At 41.1% G+C, this 12,225-nt stretch overlaps 1 protein-coding gene across 8 annotated transcripts in view; it reads right to left on the bottom strand.

Moving 5' to 3' along the window:
- LOC122874798 (serine/threonine-protein kinase BRSK2) overlaps positions 1–12,225 on the bottom strand; it is a 168,475-nt gene that overhangs the window by 68,580 nt on the left and 87,670 nt on the right. The window lies entirely within an intron of this gene.

Below are 12,225 nucleotides of genomic sequence, written 5' to 3'. Positions count from 1 at the left end.
GTGGTGTGTTTGTGTGTATTTGATACAGGGGAGCCATGACGAAAGAACAAATCCATTTTCTGCCAGGAACCACAGAGCTGCACACACATTGGATGTTTGCATCAGATAGATTACTTACAAACTGAAACAAACACACCCATACACAAACAAATGTCGGCTCTCTATTATTGATTTCCCCAATGACCCCATGGTGCTGCAGGGATTTGGTGATGACAGAAGATGATTTTTAACTTTGTAAACTACAGAATTTGAGCTCTCTAATGGCTGGTACACAGAAGCACCGAAGTGGAATAATGTAAAGGCTTTGATTTCTTGTCACTCTCATGCTGGCAGAGATAAAGATGGTGGAATTAAGTTAATACATGTTACTATAATGTGCCTAAGACAGAAATGGTTATGGTTACTATAAGAAGCACGAAGTAATGTCCTGCATCAAACGGGCTGGCTGACATGAACCAGACTTAGGTGGGATTCTGGCTTGCTCTCCCACTGTCTCTCACACAGTTTGATTTCTATATAAACCAACAGAAGAGGACAGTCAATGGGTTTTGAGGAGGCGGTGAAACATAGGAAAGCAGAAACAAGTCTTCTGACACCACAGAAACATCAAAGAGACGAGAAAGAGATGGAGGAGGGTAAACAGCAGTGGGAGATAGAGAAGGAGAAAAAGAGAAGAAGTAAATAGAAAAGAGCATGTGAAAGATGAAGGGGGAAAGTGAAAAAGATCGAGAATCAGGGATAGCACATTATTCAAATGACAGGCCACAGATAATTAAGCAATAATGGAGAGCACTGTGTGGGAGTGAGGCTCTGGCTTGGGACTTGAGGGTCCGCGGGGGCCGAGAGTGGAAACACATGGAAGAGAGGAGGCGTGAGAAAGACAGAATGATGGAGAGCAAGGAAGAGAGAGATCAGAACGAAGCAAATGCTAAAAAGAGGAAGATAAAAGATGTAGAAAGACTTAGAAAAGGAGATGAAGGAGGGGGAACAACAGACAAACCCATTAGCCCGGTGATGGTAATCATATGTTAATGGCTGCTATAGAGAAGCTCATAAGTCATGATAAACACATTAAAGTGAGAATATCAGCCTGCAAACACATGAAAAGTTAACTGGATTATTTGCCTCACTATCCATCTTCCTCCAATGCCTGTGCTTTCATGAGCAGAGGGCGCATTAGCAACAGAGAATGTGCACAGGAAGACAGGACATTATGATTTTACAACCACTTTGTGTACGCACTGAAATGAACTCTTACAAGGAAGTTCAGTACATAATACAAAGGAACATAAGACATAAGCCTCTTTTATACCACATACATAAAAATCATGACTTAAAACAACAACACTAATGGTCATGGCAAAACACATTCAATTTACAAGCTTAAATCACAAAATGTGCCAGCGGCAGATAAAAGTTGGCCCAATACGCCCACATTAATGTGTATTTGGGCAAATGATCTTCTTTTTTGTGTCGTGTTTAGTCACTGGTGGTGAAACAAGCCAATGTTGTGTCCAGAAGATTATGACTCCCTAAAACACATTGACGCTATATTCCTCACCAACCCACCTGAGGAATATTAGGCCAGAAGAAAGGTTCCCCTGAGTGTCAATAGGTGTCAACCCAGTGCAACTCCTAAGTAATAAACCTGTTGTCAATTTACACAAAATACTCATAATTATCATACTGTAAACTGAGTACACACTCAAACCCACAAAATATGCTTTTTGAGCAATAAACCGTAACAAAATTAAGTGACTATAGCAGCTCTGTGAGGCTGTAGTTTTAGCCTCATAGGTGCTTTGAGCTTAATGCTAATGTGAGAATGCTAACATACTCACAATGGCAATGTTAACATGCTGAAGTTACGCAGGTATAATGTTTACAATGTTCACCATCTTAGTTTAGTGTGTAAACATGTTAACATTTGCAAATTAGCACTAAACACAAAGTACAGCTGAATCTGATGGGAATGTTGTTAGCTTTGCAAGTATTTAGTCATAATCCAAAGTATTGGACAAACTGAAATTTTGACCAGATGATGGCACAAGATAAAAAGTCAAGAGATCACCAAAGTTATTAAAGTTATGTAAATTATGTAAAAATACTCTGCTATAATTATATTTTGTTTAAAATGGTTATCCCACATAAAAAGTACCAAAAAAAGGGGGTCTGGAAGCACAGCTACTCTTTCTCCCTCATTAAGAAATTATGGCTCTCTGAATGCGCCCACCACCGCTGCTGGATAGGTTGACCAGTGTTAGGTTGACCGGTGCCAGTGAGAGCATGGATGTGGGTGAGAAAGAGACAGACATCCATGGTGAGAGAGCGGTCCGTGTCGACATGGCTGGATTTAGAGGAAACAACAGAGATTCAGCCATACATGTTTGAGCCTCAGTCAGACCCAGATGAGGAGTCTATTGTGCACCAAAGTCAGCGACTTACAGACGTATCAGAATGGTAAGTGTAGTTAGCATATTTTATTTATGTTGTTTGTTAGCTTGTTAGCTTATAACTGGCAGTGGTTGTGAAACATACAATAATCTGCTACGATGTTACAGTGTGTTCACATTGTAATTAAGTAGATAATGGAAGGAAGCTCCGGGGTCCAGTTTACATCCAAAAACTTCACACTCTACCATGTTTGCTGTCAAAACTTTCACTATGCTAACTTAGTGCAAACTCTGGCTTTCTGTACTGACAAGTCCGCTCTGTGCTGGAGATTTCAGGTTTCTTTGCCGGTAGCATTGCGATTGGTTTTCGAATTTGTGGCGTCCCAAATCTAGCTTGTCTGGAGTACGTTTGAATCTCAGATTTGAGGAAAGTGTACAGACCCCCTCAGTAGAGGAAAATGAAAACACCTCTCTAGTGACAAACTTTGCATAGATACAAGTCAGTAAAGTCAAGGTCTGACATTTTAGGGGACATAAACATAAGAAAAACACATTTTTGTCTGGAGGGGTACTTTAAAACTAATCGAAGTGGACATGAATGTCTGTTCCAAACGTCATAGCAATCCAACCAGTAGTTTTCAAGATATTTCACTAAAGGTCAATGATGTCAACCTGATGGTGGTGCTAAAGGTGGAACACCAAAGTCTAGCAATCGATCCAATTGTTGAGATATTTCAGTCTGGACCGACAGACATTGAATAGCATGTTTCAGCCTTAACACCATTATAGCATTTTAATCATTTTTAAACCACCACCAGCACCTCTAAAATAAACTCCCCAACTGATATCCTAATAGTTTATACTTCTCAGTGATTCCTCCCTGCTAATGTCCAACCCCAACACCCTCTGCCAACAGAAGATGCATGCAATTAAGGACATACAATTTTCTCACAATAATTGCATTGTGACTTAACTTGTCTCAACTATGTTGTAATATCTGATTAACCTCTGCCTCTCCATGACCCTCCTTTCCCTTCTCTATAATGTCCTGTAATGAGGGTGATTGACTGATACTCCCTGTGCCCCTTTCACCTGTCTGTGACGATACCCCAGAGGAAACCCTCTCAGCTCTGGGTGAACACGTTGAGCTGAACCTGGAGTGGCGAGACTGGTACAGGAGATGCCCTGGAAGACACCAGGGTTTCGTCTGGATCTGACTGGGCTGAGCAGGTAGACTGTCTTTGAACATAGCTTCAAAAGTAAGCCTTTGACTGAAAGCACAAAGGATCTGAGCCTCACAGGGGGGAGGGGATACAGAGAAGATTCCCACTGTACTTGTCAATGTCTGTGCAAGTGTGAGCATATGGATTACATTTCATTTGGATTTGATCTCTTGGATTTGATCTCACTTGGCTGTTACTATAAATAAAACTATAAAAACAACTATTTCAAATGTGTGTTTACAGACATGAATGCAAGTGTATACCTATGTGTACAGCTGGCATTTTGCTGGTAAGTGTAAAGCTGATGTGTAGGAGTGTTTGTATTCTCTCACTGGGGAGAAGGACAGCACTGTGTTGAAATTAAGTGTCACATAGATCTAATTTATTAACTGGACAAGGAAGACACATGCAGAGTGGTATTGTCACATACTGTACACTTATATACCTTTCATTAACACACATATGGACAAAAGCAGCCTGGGCAGCTGACCTGAGTTTGCAACGCCACTGAATCAGCAAGTACATCGATCTCTCTTCTCCTTCCCCCTCCTCCCAAATCAATAGCATCAAAAGCTCTTGCCTTCACATCAGTGTCAGAATAATGACACCGGCCAGGGACTTACGGGCTGGAGAGGCCACCATCAACTGACCCTAGCCTCCATCTCTGCTCTGTACTCTTTACTTTCCATGCCGTTCTGTGATTAATGATCTAATGCGGAGGGACTGCTGGAGGAAGACACAGAATGAGAACTTTGGTCCATGGCTCAGTAAGCATCAGACCTGAGTAGCGTTTTGCTGCACAGTGCTGGAAGCTGCTGCGTTGCTTCGAAGTCATGGTTTCAATCATTTCCCTGTTTGCTTTGACAAATAGGGGATGAATAATAAAGTTTTTGAAGAAGCACTGAGCTGATGGCGTCCGCAGAGCAGGACATTTAGGACAAGAGGGCTGGAGAACTGAGGATCAGAAATAAAAAGAGTCAATCTAAGAATAAGAAGAAAGAAACTTAGAAACAAAGGAAGAAAGAAGGAAAGAAAAAACACTGGGAACCATCATTAATGAAAAACAGTTCATTAAAAACAATGTCTGCACACAGTTGTAAAAGTGTTACTAAATCAACTTTTTTTTTTCAAAAACTTAAGAACATTCTGGCTGTTCACCTCCTTCTTTGCAGCACTGAGCTATGTGCCAGCACTGATTTGGTAATGAGCTTTTTGTCTCACTTCAGTGTCTCTTCATAAGTGATTGTGTTTTCTGATATCACAGCTGAACTTCCTGACATCTGTCCTGAAAACATCTCTAAAGGGTGTCAGGTTATATTAATTATGGGAGCCAGTTTTTGAACTTTTTGAACAAAGCTTCCAAAGATTTAAATGACAAGTACTTTTGGGCCGTGGGATTAAAAGAATATTTTTCACCCAACTGACACATTTACATATGGCATTTACTCCATGGGAATTGGTAAAAGCCACACTCTATCCCCAACTCACATATAAGTTAAGTAACAAAAAGAGTGGTGGTTAGTTGGTCACTAAAGTCCTACTTGTCATTTATACTATAAAATGTTTTGCCATAACTAAGTTGAAAGAAATATCTGGAACCCCTTGGGGTACCAAAAGATTTTGCAGCGGTGCAGTTTCTCTGAATGAGCTTTAGTAGACTATAAAGTGAGAGCTGTGTATAGCACTTTCTTTAAATCCTTTGACTTGTTATGGGAGTTCCCAGTGGGCCCTCGTTGGCATATTTATGTTTGCCTTCCCTTAAAGCTGTTTACCCTGGCAGAGCAGCCAGGAAACCCCCACTCCCAGTGAGAGAAACCTTGTCTCCTCTGTGTTAACTTGAGAGAGCTCTTCCTGTTCCACCTTCCATAGCATGCCAGTGGTCGATTTATCAATGGGCAGTGCTGGGACATCCAGGGAGGAGCCGGCAGGAGAAGAGAAGGACCCTGACTGTGAGACTGATTACCAGTACCATCGATCTGAGACACTGAGAGGGAATGAAGGAGAGCCAAAGAGAGAGGACAGGAACACCCTGCTTGAGTCTAGGAGAGGCTCTTTACCATCTCCACCTGATAACCACACACACACACACACAATGTTTTCAGCTTTATCCCCCTCATAGCACTGGCATCCATGTGGTTAAAGATCATTACTGGATAGCTTAGTTTCCATCTGGAAGCAACTACTAGGAGAGGAGAGCGAAGGATGAAAAAGAGATGTCTCCACTTGCACACCTCTCTCACTTTCAAACTTGATCTTTCAGAAGCCCTAAGCCAATACTGGCAGATGGTAGAAGCTTATGCTGGCTTAGCTTTCTCTCCCTGAGGCACTGGCTCTGAGAAGCTCGTTGCCCTTAGGCACAGATCTGTGAACTGCTTTCCACTTCTGCTCTCTAACCCTGAATGCTCTACGTGGAGGCTAAGGCTCTGCCCTGGGATCAGTGTTTGAAAGGAAACACAATGTGTTACTAGGGCTTATTCCTTCAGCTTCTTCTGGCTATATGGAAAGCCCCTGCAACAGGGCGTGGGAATCCCCTCCACCAGGGCAAAGAGCAGGAGTTGAAGACCTATCATCAACCACCACAGCTCTGTATACTGTCTGTCTCTCTCTCTCTGTGTTATTCACACATATACACCAGCACACACAGACAGATTTAATAAGCAGGAATGTTAAACAGTCAAATTAAATTATGCTCTCTTCACTTTTGTTAGCTCTACATACATTACTACACTAAATACAGACTTTCTGTAATGTCAAATATATTTGTGGGTGGTGACTAGAATAGAAATACATGTTTTCCATGTAGCTAGACAGAATATTATTCATTATAACAGGATCTACTGGTGGTGACTCCCTCTCCCTCCTCCCCCAAACCCCTCCTCTCTCTCTCTCTCTCTCTCTCTCTCTCTCTCTCTCTCTCTCTCTCTCTCTCTCTCTCTCTCTCTCTCTCTCTCTCTCTCTCTCTCTCTCTCTCTCTCTCTCTCTCTCTCTCAAAACCCAACACAGCAGTGCCCATCATTGAGTCTGGTTCTGTCCAAGGTTTCTGCCTCTTAAAGGAAGGTTTTCCTTGCCACTGTCGCCAAATGCTTGCTCATGGTGGGATTTATTGGGTCTCTGTAATTAATATTATAAAGAGTACGGTCTAGACCTGCTCTATAGGAAAAGTGTAATGAGATAACTTCTGTTATGAATTGGCGCTATATAAATAACATTGAATTGAATTGAAAAGTGACAAAGTGCTAAACACAAATGGTTATGACAAATGTCTTCATACATTGTGTGCAATTACAGAGGATAAATGTGGCGAATCCCTCCAATAAAATCTCTGCTTTCTGCCAACTATTTATCTGTTTCCATCATAAAGTCCTTATACATCATATTAATGTATTTACCAAAGCAGACATGGCAACAAAGAAAGAAACTCACCAACTGGTTTCAATCCCGGATACAAATTAATTACAGGTAAATAAAACCAAAATAAGAACATACATATATTTTAAAAAAGTGTACATTTTGGATGTTGGTTTATTGATTTAGTTTAATGTTTGACCTGACCCCAAAATCTCTGCTTTTGTCAACTATTTCTCTGTTTCCAATCAGTTTCTGCTTCCTCTCCCTTCCGTTTTGTTATACAGTTACTCCACATACTTGTCTTTCCCTCGTTTCTCAGCTTCTGTCCAATTTTACCCTTGTTCCTTCTCTACCCATCAGTGTTTTCTAACTCATTTATCTCCCCTTCTCTCTATTCATCCTTTCATCTATCCAGAAAAGAGAGGGAATACACCAGCAGAAAGCTGTTGAGTCATACTGTGCAGGAGGGAGACAGTGTGTCGAAGATCAAACGATGCTCACTCACTACTCAATGATGGTGCTCTATACGTCTGTCTCTCTCCCACCGCTTCTTTCCTCCCTCTTCATTCACTAAATCTCTCTATCTCCTCCATTCCTCCACCTCCTCTTTCACTCTTTGCATTTTCAGTCAGCCGTGACGTTAGTCTACCCAGCTTGAATTCCCCTGCAACCCCCCAAACCCTACCAGCCAAAGCAACAGCAACAACATCAGTAACAACAGAGGCCCAGACCAACAGAACAGCTTCAAAAGCAGGAAGAGCAGTTTAGCCCTGAAGTGCTGGAGCGAGGAGGGAGGCACACTGACGCACGCATACAGAAAAACTGTTTATTTGGCCTGCATTAAATGAGACATTTGCTCAACAACTCCCTTATAAGTTAACTCCCTGCATAAAACAGGGATCTCTTGGTAAATACAATAATAATGGTACTTTACTGACAACAGAAATAGAAGTTGTTGTTTTTTTCTTTCAAGGGCACCCTGGAGATGGTAGGGATTAGGCCTTGCTTAAAAGTGCTTGAACCTGCAGCTGAAGGGAATTTCTCACTTCACTTGTATCCGAACAATGTTTCTGAGTGCTTTGACTGACCAAAAGTAATGGCAAGTGCACTCCATTATTATTCCTGAATAATATAGATTTACAGCATTAGCACTGGTTCAGATATGATGATCCCCCCCCCCCATTAGAAAGCTCAATCTTTGCATGAAAACAGCTGAAAGCCAACTTACTTAGCATTGATGTGTGACCCAGTGCACAGGTCTTAACATTCTCAGTCTGGTCACCATTTACCTTTGACTAACTCTGTAACTGACAGAAGTGTAACATTTTTAAAATGACCATATTAAAACACATTATGTACATACACATACACAAAGCTATACTGTAAATCCAGGCACATACAATATTTGCATACATGTTTATATGTGTGGGTGTGGGAAGCCAATTCCATATACATGTCTGCATTTAGATAATATAGCCCCAACAAACACAAACAGAATGAAATGTGGTATAGGGCAATGAAGTTCTAGGTAGCCTCAAGGCGGTAATCTATTTTTCACATTCTGATACAAGTACGAGAACGATTGAGAGCGTTGCCCAAAGGCAGCAACTACTGAGATATCCACTTAGTCATCTAACAAGCTCTGTGATTGGCAGATCTTACAAAATCCCCACCCCTTTCAGCATCAGCCTCATCAGCATGTAAATAAATGCACGAATACGTCCTCAGAAGCTCATCACCTGCATGATGGAAGATGCAAGCTTCACACACTCTTTTCTGCCAGTAAGGCAAACAAATCTCATTGCCAAAGGTAACTAACGCATGATTGCACAGCAGAAAAAAGCTCAGAAAGTTCAGGCTCTCATATGTTTGACTGTGGAAAAAGTTATGGGATGTTGATGACTTGCTGGAAACATATGACACACATACCAAATATTCTCATGTTTGCCAGATATCCACACTCTAGTTTATCTGTACTGAAGCCATCTCACATTTGAGTATGAAAGACTGAATTCTGCTGCTGCAGATTTTGTGGATTAAAGATGCAAATAAAAAAATCAGGGAGAACCTTTTGGGCAGAGATTTTGCCTCTTGTGAGGAGATACTCTCCCCATTAAGTTGATCAGAGGCAGTGATATCTCTTCTCTTCTGAATCTCTCTGCCGAGATGTCGCAGCAGATTCAAAATATTCCACTCTGAATTCAGGCCTGATGTGACTGGAGTTCAGGCCACAGAGCCGAGCGAGAGTGACACTGTCAGAGGAATATTCTGCCCGAATCCCGAACGGGAAAATCAAAGCAAACATGAATGAAGACACATCGGGTAGATATGGGAGAAATGGAAAGAACAAATTTAAAACAGAAAGTTGCGACAATGAGGCCAGTGACAAGGAGCTGGAGAAATACTGATAAGGATAGATAAATAGAGAGAATAGAGAGCTGGGAGAGACCTAGTCCAAATACAGAGAGAAAGTGGGGCCTGGGAGGGCGGGGCACGGAGACTCAGATCTATTTTTAATGCCTCTGACGGGGGATCAGCAAAAGGAATGTATAATTACAGCCTCATGAATAATGCATGCAGACTTCTTTTAATTAGCCACACCAGGCCCGATGCAGCAGACGGGACAAACACGTGCACACGTACATACACACACACTCTCATCTACAGTATATACATACTTGTACACAAAAACAGATAGGATGTCCATAAAAAATTATGTTACTGGTGCGCATATGTGTGTCACTTTTGAACATATGTGTGTGCATGCTAAACATGTACTCACACACTCCTCCAGGGAGGCGGGAGTCAAATAAAGAGGCGAAATGATGAGCTAAGGATTGGTGTCTTGGCGATGACTCTCTGATAGGCTTCACAGTGAGAGGAGCCCCTAGACACCACTCAAAGAGCTGCACGCTGTCTGCCTGTCATGTGTTAGATAACCTCCAATATAAAAGTATGAATTATTAAACATCTGACTGGATGATACTACAAAACCCTCGCTGTAACCATAGAAAGGCAGTAAGTTCTTTCTGTATTTTTCACACACATGCACACACGCCAACACATACAAGCATGAAAAACACAATTTCTGGTGTACAAGCCATGTAGAGAGACCAATTCTGTGGGCTGATTCAAAGAAGCAATTAATCAAACCTTCCTCATCTATAATTCAGCTTGAGTTATTTCATTAATTAACAGTGTTTGGGTTGTCTATGCCACATCTTCATTATCAAACATGGATCAAGCCGGAACAGACTTCAGTGAGATGAGTTCTCATCAACCTGTCTTAATAACCAGCTTTCTTCCGAATGGAGATTGAAATGGATGGTCGAAGATCAACAAGGAAAAACTCAACTAAACTCTTCCTGCCATCAAGAGAAGGAAGGAAGCTGGATCCAAGTTGGAACGACACATCAAGACGCCGGCAGGATGTTATTTGGTTGTTATCTGGCAACTCGATTTCTCCCATCTTCAGAGCCTTAATTTGTAAGCTAATTTGTGGCTGGCAAAGACAGGCTTGAGTATGGGAGTGGATATTGGATGTAATTCGATGTCTCACTCCATCTTCGTTTGCTGATTGGAGTTTAATTGGCAATGAGGGGGCTGCGTTCCCACTTTGGGGCAGCCAGGGGAGATGACAGCTTGAACACATGGACTGAAAATGAGTTCCACTATGATGTTTTAACAGGGACAGCAAGAAGCACCCACTGAGAAGTACAAATTTCACTTCACACAGCTGAAGGAAAACACATCAAACAAAAATGGACAAAAGACAAACTGAGGCATCTGCCTTTTATTTTCTGACTTGTGCTTTTTTATAAAAAAATAAGACATTAACCTAGAATTGGCTTCATACAACTTTTTGACATTCAGCCCTTTCATAAATAAGCGAAAAAAGAAAACAACACCAGGAAGGATCGTCCAAGGTGAGCATAAACCCCACTATTATAGTCAATATGCACAAGGTTGTCCTTATATGTACCAACAGTGTGTGGATGTAGCACAGAACAATCTTCTATAGGGGGGGGAGTATGTGTATGTTCGAGGTAGGGGGCCACCTCCCTGTGTATGACATTGACACACACACACACACACACATTTCCAGATAAAAAGTCAACAGGTTCAAAAATACTGACAAGTGGTTTCCTCTCCTGGCATTTCTTCCTCCTTCCTATGTCTTTGTACAGCCTTTATTCTCTATTAGCGTAGAACAAATGCTATGCAGGAGGAAGTTCAAAGTGTCAAAGCTTCACCATTAGTGTATGGTCCAATTGGAAACACCTCAAGGCACAGAAACAATGAAGACAAGATGTGTGTGTTTGTGTATGTGTGAGAATGGCCTGGCAGTACAGCATAGAAGGTTTTCACCATCCCCTATTATTATAACGCACAAGGAATATCTCAACAAAACATCCATGTTAAGCGCCAGATCTACACAAGAGGGAAAACTATTATCACATGCAGATAGTAAAGCACAGGCAGCTTCTATCCAGCTCTCGACTGTAATTCTGTTCATTCTCCTGGGTGATAAAAACAGCTACCTACATGATTTGAGTTGTTGGATTAATTCAGTCCTAGATTTTTCCACTTACTATACTACTAACAAATGAAAACACCAATAAGATTGAAAGCACTTTGATATATTCCATATTACCAAGGTTGAAAATGCTTCAGCCCTTGGCCAGTAGATCAAATCATTAGTAGATTTGGGGACAATATAAAAATGTTAACAGAATATCAAACATACTGGCATAATCTCAGGTAGTGGTTATGTCATTGTTTTACTATGTATCTGTGCTTATGTGCTCATGTACAGTGGTGTGAAAAAGTGTTTGCCCCCTTCCTGATTTCTTATCTTTTTGCATGTTTGTCACACTTAAATGTTTCAGATCATAACTTTTTCACACAGGGCCATGTAGGTTTGGATTGTGTTTTCCCTTAATAATAACAACCTTCATTTAAAAACTGCATTTTGTATTTACTTGTGTTATCTTTGACTAATATTTAAATTCGTTTGATGATCTGAAACATTTAAGTGTGACAAACATGCAAAAAAATAAGAAATCAGGAAGGGGGCAAACACTTTTTCACACCACTGTATATGTTTTTTTTATATACCATCAACCTGGCATATAATAAACACGGCTAAATCTGGCACATTTACGTGATGGATGCAAGTGCTCATGTTAATTAGTGTGCATTGTCCCTTCTTAAATAAAATAAACATAAACCTTTGTAAAGACACTTCTCTGATTAATGCT

Source organism: Siniperca chuatsi, linkage group LG4, assembly GCF_020085105.1.
Source record: "Siniperca chuatsi isolate FFG_IHB_CAS linkage group LG4, ASM2008510v1, whole genome shotgun sequence".
NCBI lineage: Eukaryota > Metazoa > Chordata > Actinopteri > Centrarchiformes > Sinipercidae > Siniperca > Siniperca chuatsi.
Note: the sequence above shows the minus strand (reverse complement) of the source record. Positions and strands in the feature narration are given on the sequence as shown.